A 19,655-nucleotide genomic window follows, 5' to 3' on the forward strand; every position below is an offset into this window, starting at 1 on the left:
AATGACATTCGAATAAGAATGAAATCATATATTGGGCGTTGCAGGTGCAGTGATCATGGTGGTTTGGTGTGTTAAGGTGGTTGTATGATGGTTAAAATAGGAAAAAATATCGAGCAGTGGTGGTGATGGTTTCTTCGAATAGTTGCATCAATATTGGTTTTGCAAGGTGATGGTGATAGTAGGTGGTTGATGGGTGTCGAATAGAAAACAAGAAAACATGAACGAGTATGGTAGTTTCACAAAGAAGAAGAAGAAGAGAGAGGGAGGAGAGAGAGGAGATCGATAGAGTTGTGGTGGCGGTGTTTTGGGGTGGTTGTAGATGAAGGTGGCGGCGACGGATCATGGGTGGAGATGGTGGGGTGAGAGGCAGAATAGTGGTGATGTTTTGGTGAATTACTTCGGTCCATACTAGTGAAAAGATGATCAAAGAAAAATACGCACAAAATATTGGTGAGGGTTGTGAGGTTTATGGTGGCCGGAGGTTATGAAGTTGTCCGGTTGACCGGTGATCAAGTGAAGATGACGATGGTTGTATAGTAAGGAGGTGGTGTCGGTCATGGGTTATTGAAGAAAGAAGAAGAGGGTGTTTGTTGTGGTATAACATGTATGCCTATTCTATAAATATATAAATATAGACAAAGTAATAGATATAGTTCAACTTTAACATAATGTCTCAATAATTAAACGTGCACCATTATCACAAGCCAATTATAATTACCGACACTTTTATTGGATACAATCAATGCAAGTGTATATATCTTATTTATATATAATATGTATATATATATATATGTTGGACAAAGATAGATAACAACATGGAATCATATAAATCAATAAAGTAATTTGAAAGTAAAACGTGTTTAAACAATAGTATAGCAGTCATGAAATTGATATCTTATGTTGATAGTTTTTACACAGATTGTTCGTGAATTGCCGAGAATTGGTCGAGGTTAAATGAACACCTAAATATAAATTGCAAACTTTCTAGACTCAACATTAAGATTTTTGCTTATGGTGTCGGAAACCTATAAAGATTATAGTTTAAATTTGGTCGGAATTTTCCGGGTCGTTACATTGTCTATGTACGGTAGGCGAGAATCCTAAAGATAGATCTATTGGGTCTGACAAACCCCATCCTGACTATGGGATGCTTTAGTACTTCGAGGTTATTTTAAACACACCTGATCTGGTGTACTTCAGAGGGTAAAACATGAACGTTAAGGCTTGTTACCGGGTGCCTACAACTTATAGAATACTTTTATACACTTGCGAGTGTACGGATATTTATAGAAACTGAAATCTTGTGGTCTATTACTATTACAGAAATGATGGATTATGATAAACTAATGAACTCACCAACCTTTTGGTTGACACTTTAAAGCATGTTTATTCTCAGGTATTAAAGAAATCTTTCGCTGTGCATTAGCTCATTTTAAGGATATTACTTGGAGTCATTCAAGACATACTTTGAAATGAAATGTCCCGTTCTTATTGATTAAAAACGTTCCATATTAATTGATTTCGTTGCGAGGTTTTGACCTCTATATGAGACGTTTTTCAAAGACTGCATTCATTTTTAAACAAACCATAACCTTTATTTCATCAATAAAGGTTTAAAAAGCTTTACGTAGATTATCAAATAATGATAATCTAAAATATCCTGTTTACACACGACCATTACATAATGGTTTACAATACAAATATGTTACAACAAAATAAGTTTCTTGAATGCAGTTTTTACACAATATCATACAAGCATGGACTCCAAATCTTGTCCTTATTTAAGTATGCGACTGCGGAAGCTCTTAATAATCAACTGAGAATAAACATGCTTAAAACGTCAACAAAAATGTTGGTGAGTTATAGGTTTAACCTATATATATCAAATCGTAACAATAGACCACAAGATTTCATATTTCAATACACATCCCATACATAGAGATAAAAATCATTCATATGGTGAACACCTGGTAACCGACAATAACAAGATGCATATATAAGAATATCCCCATCATTCCGGGACACCCTTCGGATATGATATAAATTTCGAAGTACTAAAGCATCCGGTACTTTGGATGGGGTTTGTTAGGCCCAATAGATCTATCTTTAGGATTCGCGTCAATTAGGGTGTCTGTTCCCTAATTCTTAGATTACCAGACTTAATAAAAAGGGGCATATTCGATTTCGATAATTCAACCATAGAATGTAGTTTCACGTACTTGTGTCTATTTTGTAAATCATTTATAAAACCTGCATGTATTCTCATCCCAAAAATATTAGATTTTAAAAGTGGGACTATAACTCACTTTCACAGATTTTTACTTCGTCGGGAAGTAAGACTTGGCCACTGGTTGATTCACGAACCTATAACAATATATACATATATATCAAAGTATGTTCAAAATATATTTACAACACTTTTAATATATTTTGATGTTTTAAGTTTATTAAGTCAGCTGTCCTCGTTAGTAACCTACAACTAGTTGTCCACAGTTAGATGTACAGAAATAAATCGATAAATATTATCTTGAATCAATCCACGACCCAGTGTATACGTATCTCAGTATTGATCACAACTCAAACTATATATATTTTGGAATCAACCTCAACCCTGTATAGCTAACTCCAACATTCACATATAGAGTGTCTATGGTTGTTCCGAAATATATGTAGATGTGTCGACATGATAGGTCGAAACATTGTATACGTGTCTATGGTATCTCAAGATTACATAATATATAATACAAGTTGATTAAGTTATGGTTGGAATAGATTTGTTACCAATTTTCACGTAGCTAAAATGAGAAAAATTATCCAATCTTGTTTTACCCATAACTTCTTCATTTTAAATCCGTTTTGAGTGAATCAAATTTCTATGGTTTCATATTGAACTCTATTTTATGAATCTAAACAAAAAAAGTATAGGTTTCTAGTCGGAAAAATAAGTTACAAGTCGTTTTTGTAAAGGTAGTCATTTCAGTCGAAAGAACGACGTCTAGATGACCATTTTCGAAAACATACTTCCACTTTGAGTTTAACCATAATTTTTGGATATAGTTTCATGTTCATAATAAAAATCATTTTCTCAGAATAACAACTTTTAAATCAAAGTTTATCATAGTTTTTAATTAACTAACCCAAAACAGCCCGCGGTGTTACTACGACGGCGTAAATCCGGTTTTACGGTGTTTTTCGTGTTTCCAGGTTTTAAATCATTAAGTTAGCATATCATATAGATATAGAACATGTGTTTAGTTGATTTTAAAAGTCAAGTTAGAAGGATTAACTTTTGTTTGCGAACAAGTTTAGAATTAACTAAACTATGTTCTAGTGATTACAAGTTTAAACCTTCGAATAAGATAGCTTTATATGTATGAATCGAATGATGTTATGAACATCATTACTACCTTAAGTTCCTTGGATGAACCTACTGGAAAAGAGAAAAATGGATCTAGCTTCAATGGATCCTTGGATGGCTCAAAGTTCTTGAAGCAAAATCATGACACGAAAACAAGTTCAAGTAAGATCATCACTTGAAATAAGATTGTTATAGTTATAGAAATTGAACCAAAGTTTGAATATGATTATTACCTTGTATTAGAATGATAACCTACTGTAAGAAACAAAGATTTCTTGAGGTTGGATGATCACCTTACAAGATTGGAAGTGAGCTAGCAAACTTGAAAGTATTCTTGATTTTATGAAACTAGAACTTTTGGAATTTATGAAGAACACTTAGAACTTGAAGATAGAACTTGAGAGAGTTCAATTAGATGAAGAAAATTGAAGAATGAAAGTGTTTGTAGGTGTTTTTGGTCGTTGGTGTATGGATTAGATATAAAGGATATGTAATTTTGTTTTCATGTAAATAAGTCATGAATGATTACTCATATTTTTGTAATCTTATGAGATATTTCATGCTAGTTGCCAAATGATGGTTCCCACATGTGTTAGGTGACTCACATGGGCTGCTAAGAGCTGATCATTGGAGTGTATATACCAATAGTACATACATCTAAAAGCTGTGTATTGTACGAGTACGAATACGGGTGCATACGAGTAGAATTGTGGATGAAACTGAACGAGAATGTAATTGTAAGCATTTTTGTTAAGTAGAAGTATTTTGATAAGTGTATTGAAGTCTTTCAAAAGTGTATAAATACATATTAAAACACTACATGTATATACATTTTAACTGAGTCGTTAAGTCATCGTTAGTCGTTACATGTAAGTGTTGTTTTGAAACCTTTAGGTTAACGATCTTGTTAAATGTTGTTAACCCAATGTTTATAATAACAAAAGAGATTTTAAATTATTATATTATCATGATATTATGATGTACGAATATCTCTTAATATGATATATATATACATTAAATGTCGTTACAACGATAAACGTTACATATATGTCTCGTTTCAAAATCATTAAGTTAGTAGTTTTGTTTTTACATATGTAGTTCATTGTTAATATAATTAATGATATGTTTACTTATCATAATATCATTTTAACTATATATATAACCATATATATGTCATCATATAGTTTTTTTACAAGTTTTAACGTTCGTGAATCACCGGTCAACTTGGGTGGTCAATTGTCTATATGAAACCTATTTCAATTAATCAAGTCTTAACAAGTTTGATTGCTTAACATGTTGGAAACATTTAATCATGTAAACATCAATCTCAATTAATATATATAAACATGGAAAAGTTCGGGTCACTACAGTACCTACCCGTTAAATAAATTTCGTCCCGAAATTTTAAGCTGTTGAAGGTGTTGACGAATCTTCTGGAAATAGATGCGGGTATTTCTTCTTCATCTGATCTTCACGCTCCCAGGTGAACTCGGGTCCTCTACGAGCATTCCATCGAACCTTAACAATTGGTATCTTGTTTTGCTTAAGTCTTTTAACCTCACGATCCATTATTTCGACGGGTTCTTCGATGAATTGGAGTTTTTCGTTGATTTGGATTTCATCTAACGGAATAGTGAGATCTTCTTTAGCAAAACATTTCTTCAAATTCGAGACGTGGAAAGTGTTATGTACAGCCACGAGTTGTTGAGGTAACTCAAGTCGGTAAGCTACTGGTCCGACACGATCAATAATCTTGAATGGTCCAATATACCTTGGATTTAATTTCCCTCGTTTACCAAATCGAACAACGCCTTTCCAAGGTGAAACTTTAAGCATGACCATCTCTCCAATTTCAAATTCTATATCTTTTCTTTTAATGTCAGCGTAGCTCTTTTGTCGACTTTGGGCGGTTTTCAACCGTTGTTGAATTTGGATGATCTTCTCGGTAGTTTCTTGTATAATCTCCGGACCCGTAATCTGTCTATCCCCCACCTAACTCCAACAAATCGGAGACCTGCACTTTCTACCATAAAGTGCTTCAAACGGCGCCATCTCAATGCTTGAATGGTAGCTGTTGTTGTAGGAAAATTCTGCTAACGGTAGATGTCGATCCCAACTGTTTCCGAAATCAATAACACATGCTCGTAGCATGTCTTCAAGCGTTTGTATCGTCCTTTCGCTCTGCCCATCAGTTTGTGGATGATAGGCAGTACTCTTGTCTAGACGAGTTCCTAATGCTTGCTGTAATGTCTGCCAGAATCTTGAAATAAATCTGCCATCCCTATCAGAGATAATAGAGATTGGTATTCCATGTCTGGAGACGACTTCCTTCAAATACAGTCGTGCTAACTTCTCCATCTTGTCATCTTCTCTTATTGGTAGGAAGTGTGCTGATTTGGTGAGACGATCAACTATTACCCAAATAGTATCAAAACCACTTGCAGTCCTTGGCAATTTAGTGATGAAATCCATGGTAATGTTTTCCCATTTCCATTCCGGGATTTCGGGTTGTTGAAGTAGACCTGATGGTTTCTGATGCTCAGCTTTGACCTTAGAACACGTCAAACATTCTCCTACGTATTTAGCAACATCGACTTTCATACCCGGCCACCAAAAATGTTTCTTGAGATCCTTGTACATCTTCCCCGTTCCAGGATGTATTGAGTATCTGGTTTTATGAGCTTCTCTAAGTACCATTTCTCTCATATCTCCAAATTTTGGTACCCAAATCCTTTCAGCCCTATACCGGGTTCCGTCTTCCCGAATATTAAGATGCTTCTCCGATCCTTTGGGTATTTCATCCTTTAAATTTCCCTCTTTTAAAACTCCTTGTTGCGCCTCCTTTATTTGAGTAGTAATGTTATTATGAATCATTATATTCATAGATTTTACTCGAATGGGTTCTCTATCCTTCCTGCTCAAGGCATCGGCTACCACATTTGCCTTCCCCGGGTGGTAACGAATCTCAAAATCGTAATCATTCAATAATTCAATCCACCTACGCTGCCTCATATTCAGTTGTTTCTGATTAAATATGTGTTGAAGACTTTTGTGGTCGGTATATATAATACTTTTGACCCCATATAAGTAGTGCCTCCAAGTCTTTAATGCAAAAACAACCGCGCCTAATTCCAAATCATGCGTCGTATAATTTTGTTCGTGAATCTTCAATTGTCTAGACGCATAAGCAATCACCTTCGTTCATTGCATTAATACACAACCGAGACCTTGCTTTGATGCGTCACAATAAATCACAAAATCATCATTCCCTTCAGGCAATGACAATATAGGTGCCGTAGTTAGCTTTTTCTTCAATAACTGAAACGCTTTCTCTTGTTCATCATTCCATTCAAATTTCTTCCCTTTATGCGTTAATGCAGTCAAGGGTTTTGCTATTCTGGAAAAGTCTTGGATGAACCTTCTGTAGTAACCAGCTAGTCCTAAAAACTGGCGTATGTCTTTCGGAGTTTTCGGGGTTTCCCACTTTTCAACAGTTTCTATCTTTGCCGGATCCACCTTAATACCTTCTTTGTTCACTATGTGACCGAGGAATTGAACTTCTTCCAACCAAAATGCACACTTTGAAAACTTAGCGTACAATTCTTCCTTCCTCAATACTTCTAACACTTTTCTCAAATGTTCACCGTGTTCTTGGTCATTCTTTGAGTAAATAAGTATGTCATCAATGAAAACAATGACAAACTTGTCAAGGTATGGTCCACACACTCGGTTCATAAGGTCCATGAACACAGCTGGTGCATTAGTTAAACCAAACGGCATGACCATAAACTCGTAATGACCGTAACGTGTTCTGAAAGCAGTCTTTGGAATATCATCTTCTTTCACCCGCATTTGATGATACCCGGAACGTAAGTCAATCTTTGAATAAACAGACGAGCCTTGTAGTTGATCAAATAAGTCGTCGATTCTCGGTAGTGGGTAGCGGTTCTTGATGGTAAGTTTGTTCAACTCTCGGTAGTCGATACACAACCTGAATGTACCATCTTTCTTCTTGACAAACAAAACAGGAGCTCCCCACGGTGATGTGCTTGGTCGAATGAAACCACGCTCTAAAAGTTCTTGTAATTGGCTTTGCAGTTCTTTCATCTCGCTGGGTGCGAGTCTGTAAGGAGCACGAGCTATTGGTGCAGCTCCTGGTACAAGATCTATTTGAAATTCAACGGATCGATGTGGGGGTAATCCCGGTAATTCTTTCGGAAATACATCGGGAAATTCTTTTGCAATGGGAACATCATTGATGCTCTTTTCTTCCGTTTGTACTTTCTCGACGTGTGCTAGAACAGCATAGCAACCTTTTCTTATTAGTTTTTGTGCCTTCAAATTACTAATAAGATGTAGCTTCGTGTTGCCCTTTTCTCCGTACACCATTAAGGGTTTTCCTTTTTCTCGTATAATGCAAATTGCATTTTTGTAACAAACGATCTCCGCTTTCACTTCTTTCAACCAGTCCATACCGATTATCACATCAAAACTCCCTAACTCTACTGGTATCAAATCAATCTTAAATGTTTCGCTAACCAGTTTAATTTCTCGATTCCGACATATATTATCTGCTGAAATTAATTTACCATTTGCTAATTCGAGTAAAAATTTACTATCCAAAGGCGTCAATGGACAACTTAATTTAGCACAAAAATCTCTACTCATATAGCTTCTATCCGCACCCGAATCAAATAAAACGTAAGAAGATTTATTGTCAATAAGAAACGTACCCGTAACAAGCTCCGGGTCTTCCTGTGCCTCTACCGCATTAATATTGAAAACTCTTCCACGGCCTTGTCCATTCGTGTTCTCCTGGTTCGGGCAATTTCTAATAATGTGGCCTGGTTTTCCACATTTATAACAAACTACATTGGCATAACTTGCTCCGACACTACTTGCTCCGCCATTACTCGTTCCGACACCATTTGTTCCTTTCGTTCTATTAACCCCTGGTCCGTAGACCTCACACTTCACCGCGCTATGACCATTTCTTTTACACTTGTTGCAAAATTTGGTGCAGAACCCCGAGTGATTCTTTTCACACCTTTGGCATAGTTGCTTCTGATTGTTGTTGTTGTTGCGGTTATTATTGTTGTTGGGATGATTGTTGTAGTTGCTGTTGTTGTTGTTGTTGTTGTTGTTGTTGTTGTTGGGCCGTTTGTTGTAGTTGCGATTGATGTTGCGATTGTTGGGATAATTGTTGCGATTATTGTTGTAATTGCTGTTGTTGTTGTATTGGTGATTCTTATCACCGTTTTCCTCCCACTTTCTTTTGACTTGCTTCACATTGGCCTCTTCAGCAGTCTGTTCTTTAATTCTTTCTTCAATCTGGTTCACTAGTTTGTGAGCCATTCTACATGCCTGTTGTATGGAGGCGGGCTCGTGTGAACTTATATCTTCTTGGATTCTTTCCGGTAATCCTTTCACAAACGCGTCGATCTTCTCTTCCTCATCTTCGAATGCTCCCGGACACAATAGGCACAATTCTGTGAATCGTCTTTCGTACGTGGTAATATCAAATCCTTGGGTTCGTAACCCTCTAAGTTCTGTCTTGAGCTTATTGACCTCGGTTCTGGGACGGTACTTCTCGTTCATCAAGTGCTTGAATGCTGACCACGGTAGTGCGTACGCATCATCTTGTCCCACTTGCTCTAGATAGGTATTCCACCATGTTAACGCAGAACCTGTGAAGGTATGCGTAGCGTACTTCACTTTGTCCTCTTCAGTACACTTACTTATGGCAAACACCGATTCAACCTTCTCGGTCCACCGTTTCAATCCGATCGGTCCTTCGGTTCCATCAAATTCCAAAGGTTTGCAGGCAGTGAATTCTTTGTAGGTGCATCCTACACGATTTCCTGTACTGCTAGATCCAAGGTTATTGTTGGTATGTAGCGCAGCCTGTACTGCGGCTATGTTTGAAGCTAGAAAAGTACGGAATTCCTCTTCATTCATATTCACGGTGTGTCGAGTAGTCGGTGCCATTTCCTTCAAAATAGTTAAATGGAACAAGTTAATCATACAGAATATTAAGAGTAGTTAATAGTATTTCGTAGCATAATATGAACTCATTTATAAAAGCTTTTTCTTCATATTAGCGTTTTATAAGTTTAAATTCGGGTAGTACCTACCCGTTAAGTTCATACTTAGTAGCTAATATACAATTCAACTACTACAATTCTATATGAAAAACTGATTATAATAATATTTCGCGTTCAAACTTTTATACAATATTTTACAAACTTACAATACCGCTTATTTTACATAAAGCATGAAATATAGCACACAATAACTTTGATACAAGATAGTTGTGAAGACAATTCTAGCTAGTACACAAGTCGTTCAGCAAAGTCAATAAAGACACGTAATTCATACGTCCAGAAACAAGTCATGCATTCTGGTTTTACTAGGACTACTTCCCATCCTTGGTCTTGTGCAACATAACCGTTATGGCCGTTGATAAGACAGCGTGTTGTAACGTCATCAAAGGGACGAGGGTTACGTAATGTCCAACAGTCCCGTAATAATCTAAAAACCTCATTTCTTACCCCAATTACCGACTCCGTCACTTGTGGAAACGTTTTGTTTAATAGTTGTAGCCCGATGTTCTTGTTCTCACTTTGGTGAGAAGCGAACATTACTAATCCGTAAGCATAACATGCTTCTTTATGTTGCATGTTAGCCGCTTTTTCTAAATCACGAAGTCCAATATTCGGATATATTGAGTCAAAATAATTTCTTAACCCGTTGCGTAAAATAGCATTTGGGTTCCCCGCAATATATGCGTCAAAGTAAACACATCGTAACTTATGGGTTTCCCAATGTGATATCCCCCATCTTTCAAACGAAAGTCTCTTATAAACCAAGACATTCTTGGAACGTTCTTCGAATGTCTTACAAACTGATCTCGCCTTAAATAGTTGTGCCGAAGAATTCTGGCCGACTCTAGACAAGATTTCATCAATCATGTCTCCGGGTAGGTCTCTTAAAATATTGGGTTGTCTATCCATTTTGTGTTTTTAAACTGTAAAATAGACAAGAGTTAGATTCATAAAAAAAATACTTATTAATACAAGCAATTTTTACATATATCATAAAGCATAAGAACACTATATTCCATATATTACACCACACGAATACAACTATCTTATTCCGACTCGCTCGTTTCTTCTTCTTCGGTTTTGGTTCGTTTTGCCAAGTTTATAGGGATATATGATGTTCCCCTAATACGAGCCGTCGTTGTCCACATTGGTTTAGAAAAACCTGGTGGTTTAGAGGTTCCCGGGTCATTGTTACAACTTAAGGACTTCGGGGGTTGACGATACATATAAAGTTCATCGGGGTTGGAATTAGATTTCTCTATTTTTATGCCCTTTCCCTTATTATTTTCTTTTGCCTTTTTAAATTCAGTTGGGGTAATTTCTATAACATCATCGGAATTCTCGTCGGAATCCGATTCATCGGAGAATTGGTAATCCTCCCAATATTTTGCTTCCTTGGCGGAAACACCATTGACCATAATTAACTTTGGTCGGTTGGTTGAGGATTTTCTTTTACTTAACCGTTTTATTATTTCCCCCACCGGTTCTATTTCTTCATCCGGTTCCGATTCTTCTTCCGGTTCCGATTCTTCTTCCGGTTCCGACTCTTCTTCCGGTTCCTCTTCGGGAACTTGTGAATCAGTCCACAAATCATTCCAATTTATATTTGACTCTTCATTATTATTAGGTGAGTCAATGGGACTTGTTCTAGAGGTAGACATCTATCACATAATATCAAACACGTTAAGAGATTAATATATCACATAATATTCATATGTTAAAAATATATAGTTTCCAACAAAAATGTTAAGCAATCATTTTTAAAGAAAACACGGTCGAAGTCCAGACTCACTAATGCATCCTAACAAACTCGATAAGACACACTAATGCAAATTTTCTGGTTCTCTAAGACCAACGCTCTGATACCAACTGAAATGTCCCGTTCTTATTGATTAAAAACGTTCCATATTAATTGATTTCGTTGCGAGGTTTTGACCTCTATATGAGACGTTTTTCAAAGACTGCATTCATTTTTAAACAAACCATAACCTTTATTTCATCAATAAAGGTTTAAAAAGCTTTACGTAGATTATCAAATAATGATAATCTAAAATATCCTGTTTACACACGACCATTACATAATGGTTTACAATACAAATATGTTACAACAAAATAAGTTTCTTGAATGCAGTTTTTACACAATATCATACAAGCATGGACTCCAAATCTTGTCCTTATTTAAGTATGCGACAGCGGAAGCTCTTAATAATCACCTGAGAATAAACATTCTTAAAACGTCAACAAAAATGTTGGTGAGTTATAGGTTTAACCTATATATATCAAATCGTAACAATAGACCACAAGATTTCATATTTCAATACACATCCCATACATAGAGATAAAAATCATTCATATGGTGAACACCTGGTAACCGACAATAACAAGATGCATATATAAGAATATCCCCATCATTCCGGGACACCCTTCGGATATGATATAAATTTCGAAGTACTAAAGCATCCGGTACTTTGGATGGGGTTTGTTAGGCCCAATAGATCTATCTTTAGGATTCGCGTCAATTAGGGTGTCTGTTCCCTAATTCTTAGATTACCAGACTTAATAAAAAGGGGCATATTCGATTTCGATAATTCAACCATAGAATGTAGTTTCACGTACTTGTGTCTATTTTGTAAATCATTTATAAAACCTGCATGTATTCTCATCCCAAAAATATTAGATTTTAAAAGTGGGACTATAACTCACTTTCACAGATTTTTACTTCGTCGGGAAGTAAGACTTGGCCACTGGTTGATTCACGAACCTATAACAATATATACATATATATCAAAGTATGTTCAAAATATATTTACAACACTTTTAATATATTTTGATGTTTTAAGTTTATTAAGTCAGCTGTCCTCGTTAGTAACCTACAACTAGTTGTCCACAGTTAGATGTACAGAAATAAATCGATAAATATTATCTTGAATCAATCCACGACCCAGTGTATACGTATCTCAGTATTGATCACAACTCAAACTATATATATTTTGGAATCAACCTCAACCCTGTATAGCTAACTCCAACATTCACATATAGAGTGTCTATGGTTGTTCCGAAATATATGTAGATGTGTCGACATGATAGGTCGAAACATTGTATACGTGTCTATGGTATCTCAAGATTACATAATATATAATACAAGTTGATTAAGTTATGGTTGGAATAGATTTGTTACCAATTTTCACGTAGCTAAAATGAGAAAAATTATCCAATCTTGTTTTACCCATAACTTCTTCATTTTAAATCCGTTTTGAGTGAATCAAATTGCTAAGGTTTCATATTGAACTCTATTTTATGAATCTAAACAAAAAAAGTATAGGTTTCTAGTCGGAAAAATAAGTTACAAGTCGTTTTTGTAAAGGTAGTCATTTCAGTCGAAAGAACGACGTCTAGATGACCATTTTCGAAAACATACTTCCACTTTGAGTTTAACCATAATTTTTGGATATAGTTTCATGTTCATAATAAAAATCATTTTCTCAGAATAACAACTTTTAAATCAAAGTTTATCATAGTTTTTAATTAACTAACCCAAAACAGCCCGCGGTGTTACTACGACGGCGTAAATCCGGTTTTACGGTGTTTTTCGTGTTTCCAGGTTTTAAATCATTAAGTTAGCATATCATATAGATATAGAACATGTGTTTAGTTGATTTTAAAAGTCAAGTTAGAAGGATTAACTTTTGTTTGCGAACAAGTTTAGAATTAACTAAACTATGTTCTAGTGATTACAAGTTTAAACCTTCGAATAAGATAGCTTTATATGTATGAATCGAATGATGTTATGAACATCATTACTACCTTAAGTTCCTTGGATGAACCTACTGGAAAAGAGAAAAATGGATCTAGCTTCAATGGATCCTTGGATGGCTCAAAGTTCTTGAAGCAAAATCATGACACGAAAACAAGTTCAAGTAAGATCATCACTTGAAATAAGATTGTTATAGTTATAGAAATTGAACCAAAGTTTGAATATGATTATTACCTTGTATTAGAATGATAACCTACTGTAAGAAACAAAGATTTCTTGAGGTTGGATGATCACCTTACAAGATTGGAAGTGAGCTAGCAAACTTGAAAGTATTCTTGATTTTATGAAACTAGAACTTTTGGAATTTATGAAGAACACTTAGAACTTGAAGATAGAACTTGAGAGAGTTCAATTAGATGAAGAAAATTGAAGAATGAAAGTGTTTGTAGGTGTTTTTGGTCGTTGGTGTATGGATTAGATATAAAGGATATGTAATTTTGTTTTCATGTAAATAAGTCATGAATGATTACTCATATTTTTGTAATCTTATGAGATATTTCATGCTAGTTGCCAAATAATGGTTCCCACATGTGTTAGGTGACTCACATGGGCTGCTAAGAGCTGATCATTGGAGTGTATATACCAATAGTACATACATCTAAAAGCTGTGTATTGTACGAGTACGAATACGGGTGCATACGAGTAGAATTGTTGATGAAACTGAACGAGAATGTAATTGTAAGCATTTTTGTTAAGTAGAAGTATTTTGATAAGTGTATTGAAGTCTTTCAAAAGTGTATAAATACATATTAAAACACTACATGTATATACATTTTAACTGAGTCGTTAAGTCATCGTTAGTCGTTACATGTAAGTGTTGTTTTGAAACCTTTAGGTTAACGATCTTGTTAAATGTTGTTAACCCAATGTTTATAATAACAAAAGAGATTTTAAATTATTATATTATCATGATATTATGATGTACGAATATCTCTTAATATGATATATATACATTAAATGTCGTTACAACGATAAACGTTACATATATGTCTCGTTTCAAAATCATTAAGTTAGTAGTTTTGTTTTTACATATGTAGTTCATTGTTAATATAATTAATGATATGTTTACTTATCATAATATCATGTTAACTATATATATAACCATATATATGTCATCATATAGTTTTTTTACAAGTTTTAACGTTCGTGAATCACCGGTCAACTTGGGTGGTCAATTGTCTATATGAAACCTATTTCAATTAATCAAGTCTTAACAAGTTTGATTGCTTAACATGTTGGAAACATTTAATCATGTAAACATCAATCTCAATTAATATATATAAACATGGAAAAGTTCGGGTCACTACATGAAAGACGTTGCATTCGAGTCGTTGAGTTCATCAAGATTAATATTAAGTCAATTATAGTTGGATGTAATATGAAATGGTATGCATGCCGTCAATTTTTGATGTAAAGAAAGTTTGTCTTTTAAAAACGAATGCAATGTTTGTAAAACGTATCATATAGAGGTCAAATACCTCGCGATGTAATCAACTATTGTGAATCGCTTATAATGTATATGAACGGGTCCTTTCAGAAACCCTGACAAAAATGGTGTGTGATTAACAATCTAATCTTGCTTTACCAATAGAATCAACAGTATCGTCAGCGTTACCAGCATCGTCAGTACAGTCAACATCCGAATCAACAACACCGATAATATCACAAACTCTGTCAGTTCAAGAATCATTGTGGACATCATTACGAATCAATAATGTGTATATTGTATCAACGAGTTATGAAGAATTAACTCATTCCCTCTGAAGAAATTATATATATATATATTATATATATATATATATATATATATATATATATATATATATATATATATATATATATTTTTTTTTTGAAATAAATCTTTCCGTGCTAAGCTATTGTGTGTGAATCTTAACTACTCGGTTAATTCATATTATAAATATGCAATAATGTACGTCCTTCGGCCGCAACTTAACCAGCGTTAACTACAATCTCTGTCGCAATTCAACAAATTCCAATTCATAATAAATCAAGTATATATTTGATTTTACACTTTCATCATCGATGTACTCAAAACTTTTCAGATAACATCATTCGTACTTTGCAAAATTCACAAGAATTCCACGAACCGAACATCATACATCAACAAATAACGAAGTATTGATTCATAATTTCAATGTTATTAAAGAAATACTCCGTAAAAGTTATGTAATTTTTAAAGCCTTTATGGATTATTCAATTCTGGTTTCAAGCGTAAATCAAATGAGTTTAATTTAACATTAACTCATTAAATCTATGATACATCTGAAGAAAATATACATATATATATTTTCATAAAGACTGTAATAAAATTCTTTTTTACAAAATATTAATTGTGAAATTTTTTTTAACGGGTAGGTAATCCCCGAGAGATATATAAATTCACAATTAATATGTTACATTCTTCGAATCTGATTCAGCAAATCATCCATTATACTCCCTACTTTCACAACAATATACATTCTTTTATAGAAATCAAAACAACCATACTCATTCAAAATTTAATTACATATTCTGATTTTGAAATCTCAAAATTCAACTTGAGATATGACCAAAATCATCACTCTTAGATCCTTACATCTTTCACAAGCTATATTTTGACTTCAAAACTGTGTTAGAACATCAAATGTATGTTAACGATTACAATCTGTGTTCAAACCCTTCGAAAATTTCTGAAGACACTTCGAATGATGAGCAATCGAGATGATCCAACCACATGTTAACCACAGTTATGTACTAGAAAAACTCTTGAAACCAAAGTAAAAGTTTAAACAACGTATCCGCGTTAGATTCTTTGGCATTTATTAGCAAAAATAACTTTGCGACTCCTATTCAAAGTAGCCAGTTTTGTCACAGCTCCAGCAAGTCAACTTCAACTTTTCAGTCAGACTAACCTTATTATAACCTTGAGATATACACCATCGTTACTAGGGAACCTTTTACATTCCACCACATTATTAGCTGATGTACCAACAACTTCATTATCCTTTGACTTTAGCCTCTCCAAAATGTCATTATAATTATTCATTGAAACCCCATCATATACTCATTCGCATCTTGTAATGAGAATTGCCAACGAATCATTGGGAATTAGCAATCAGTATTTTGAAATCTCGCAGCATGTCTACTGTAGTGACCCGAACTTTTTCATGTTTATATATACTAATTGAGATTGATATTTACATGATTAAATGTTTCCAACATGTTAAGCAATCAAACTTGTTAAGACTTGATTAATTGAAATATGTTTCATATAGACAATTGACCACCCAAGTTGACCGGTAATTCACGAACGTTAAAACTTGTAAAAACTATATGATGACATATATATGGATATATATATATAGTTAACATGATACTATGATAAGTAAACATATCATTAAGTATATTAACAATGAACTACATATGTAAAAACAAGACTACTAACTTAATGATTTTTAAACGAGACACATATGTAATGATTATCGTTGTAAAGACATTTAATGTATATATATCATATTAAGAGATATTCATACATGATAATATCATGATAATATAATAATTTAAAATCTCATTTGATATTATAAACATTGGGTTAACAACACTTAAAAAGACCGTTAACCTAAAGGTTTAAAAACAACACTTACATGTAACGACTAACGATGACTTAACGACTCAGTTAAAATGTATATACATGTAGTGTTTTAATATGTATTTATACACTTTTTAAAGACTTCAATACACTTATCAAAATACTTCTACTTAACAAAAATGCTTACAATTACATCCTCGTTCAGTTTCATCAACAATTCTACTCGTATGCACCCAAATTCGTACTCGTACAATACACAGCTTTTAGATGTATGTACTATTGGTATATACACTCCAATGATCAGCTCTTAGCAGCCCATGTGAGTCACCTAACATATGTGGGAATCATCATTTGGCAACTAGCATGAAATATCTCATAAAATTACAAAAATATGAGTAATCATTCATGACTTATTTACATGAAAACAAAATTACATATCCTTTATATCTAATCCATACACCAACGACCAAAAACACCTAAAAACACTTTCATTCTTCAATTTTCTTCATCTAATTGATCTCTCTCAAGTTCTATCTTCAAGTTCTAAGTGTTCTTCATATATTCTACAAGTTCTAGTTACATAAAATCAAGAATACTTTCAAGTTTGCTAGCTCACTTCCAATCTTGTAAGGTGATCATCCAACCTCAAGAAATCTTTGTTTCTTACAGTAGGTTATCATTCTAATACAAGGTAATAATCATATTCAAACTTTGGTTCAATATCTATAACTATAACAATCTTATTTCAAGTGATGATCTTACTTGAACTTGTTTTCGTGTCATGATTCTGCTTCAAGAACTTCGAGCCATCCAAGGATCTGTTGAAGCTAGATCCATTTTTCTCTTTTCCAGTAGGTTTATCCAAGGAAATTAAGGTAGTAATGATGTTCATAACATCATTCGATTCATACGTATAAAGCTATCTTATTCGAAGGTTTAAACTTGTAATCACTAGAACATAGTTTAGTTAATTATAAACTTGTTCGCAAACAAAAGTTAATCCTTCTAACTTGACTTTTAAAATCAACTAAACACATGTTCTATATCTATATGATATGCTAACTTAATGATTTAAAACCTGGAAACACGAAAAACACCGTAAAACCGGATTTACGCCGTCGTAGTAACACCGCGGGCTGTTTTGGGTTAGTTAATTAAAAACTTTGATAAACTTTGATTTAAAAGTTGTTATTCTGAGAAAATGATTTTTATTATGAACATGAAACTATATCCAAAAATTATGGTTAAACTCAAAGTGGAAGTATGTTTTCTAAAATGGTCATCTAGACGTCGTTCTTTCGACTGAAATGACTACCTTTACAAAAACGACTTGTAACTTATTTTTCCGACTATAAACCTATACTTTTTCTGTTTAGATTCATAAAATAGAGTTCAACATGAAACCATAGCAATTTGATTCACTCAAAACGGATTTAAAATGTAGAAGTTATGGGTAAAACAAGATTGGATAATTTTTCTCATTTTAGCTACGTGAAAATTGGTAACAAATCTATTCCAACCATAACTTAATCAACTTGTATTGTATATTATATAATCTTGAGATACCATAGACACATATACAATGTTTCGACCTATCATGTCGACACATCTATATATATTTTGGAACAACCATAGACACTCTATATGTGAATGTTGGAGTTAGCTATACAGGGTTGAGGTTGATTCCAAAATATATATAGTTTGAGTTGTGATCAATACTGAGATACGTATACTGTAGTGACCCGAACTTTTCCATGTTTATATATATTAATTGAGATTGATATTTACATGATTAAATGTTTCCAACATGTTAAGCAATCAAACTTGTTAAGACTTGATTAATTGAAATATGTTTCATATAGACAATTGACCACCCAAGTTGATCGGTGATTCACGAACGTTAAAACTTGTAAAAACTATATGATGACATATATATGGATATATATATATAGTTAACATGATACTATGATAAGAAAACATATCATAAAGTATATTAACAATGAACTACATATGTAAAAACAAGACTACTAACTTAATGATTTTTAAACGAGACATATATGTAACGATTATCGTTGTAAAGACATTTAATGTATACATATCATATTAAGAGATATTCATACATGATAATATCATGATAATATAATAATTTAAAATCTCATTTGATATTATAAACATTGGGTTAACAACATTTAACAAGATCGTTAACCTAAAGGTTTCAAAACAACACTTACATGTAACGACTAACGATGACTTAACGACTCAGTTAAAATGTATATACATGTAGTGTTTTAATATGTATTTATACACTTTTGAAAGACTTCAATACACTTATCAAAATACTTCTACTTAACAAAAATGCTTACAATTACATCCTCGTTCAGTTTCATCAACAATTCTACTCGTATGCACCCGTATTCGTACTCGTACAATATACAGTTTTTAGATGTATGTACTATTGGTATATACACTCCAATTATCAGCTCTTAGCAGCCCATGTGAGTCACCTAACACATGTGAGAACCATCATTTGGCAACTAGCATGAAATATCTCATAAAATTACAAAAATATGAGTAATCATTCATGACTTATTTACATGAAAACAAAATTACATATCCTTTATATCTAATCCATACACCAACGACCAAAAACACCTACAAACACTTTCATTCTTCAATTTTCTTCATCTAATTGATCTCTCTCAAGTTCTATCTTCAAGTTCTAAGTGTTCTTCATAAATTCCAAAAGTTCTAGTTTCATAAAATCAAGAATACTTTCAAGTTTGCTAGCTC

Source organism: Rutidosis leptorrhynchoides, chromosome 6 (genome assembly GCF_046630445.1).
Source record: "Rutidosis leptorrhynchoides isolate AG116_Rl617_1_P2 chromosome 6, CSIRO_AGI_Rlap_v1, whole genome shotgun sequence".
In the NCBI taxonomy this organism is placed as follows: Eukaryota; Viridiplantae; Streptophyta; class Magnoliopsida; order Asterales; family Asteraceae; genus Rutidosis; species Rutidosis leptorrhynchoides.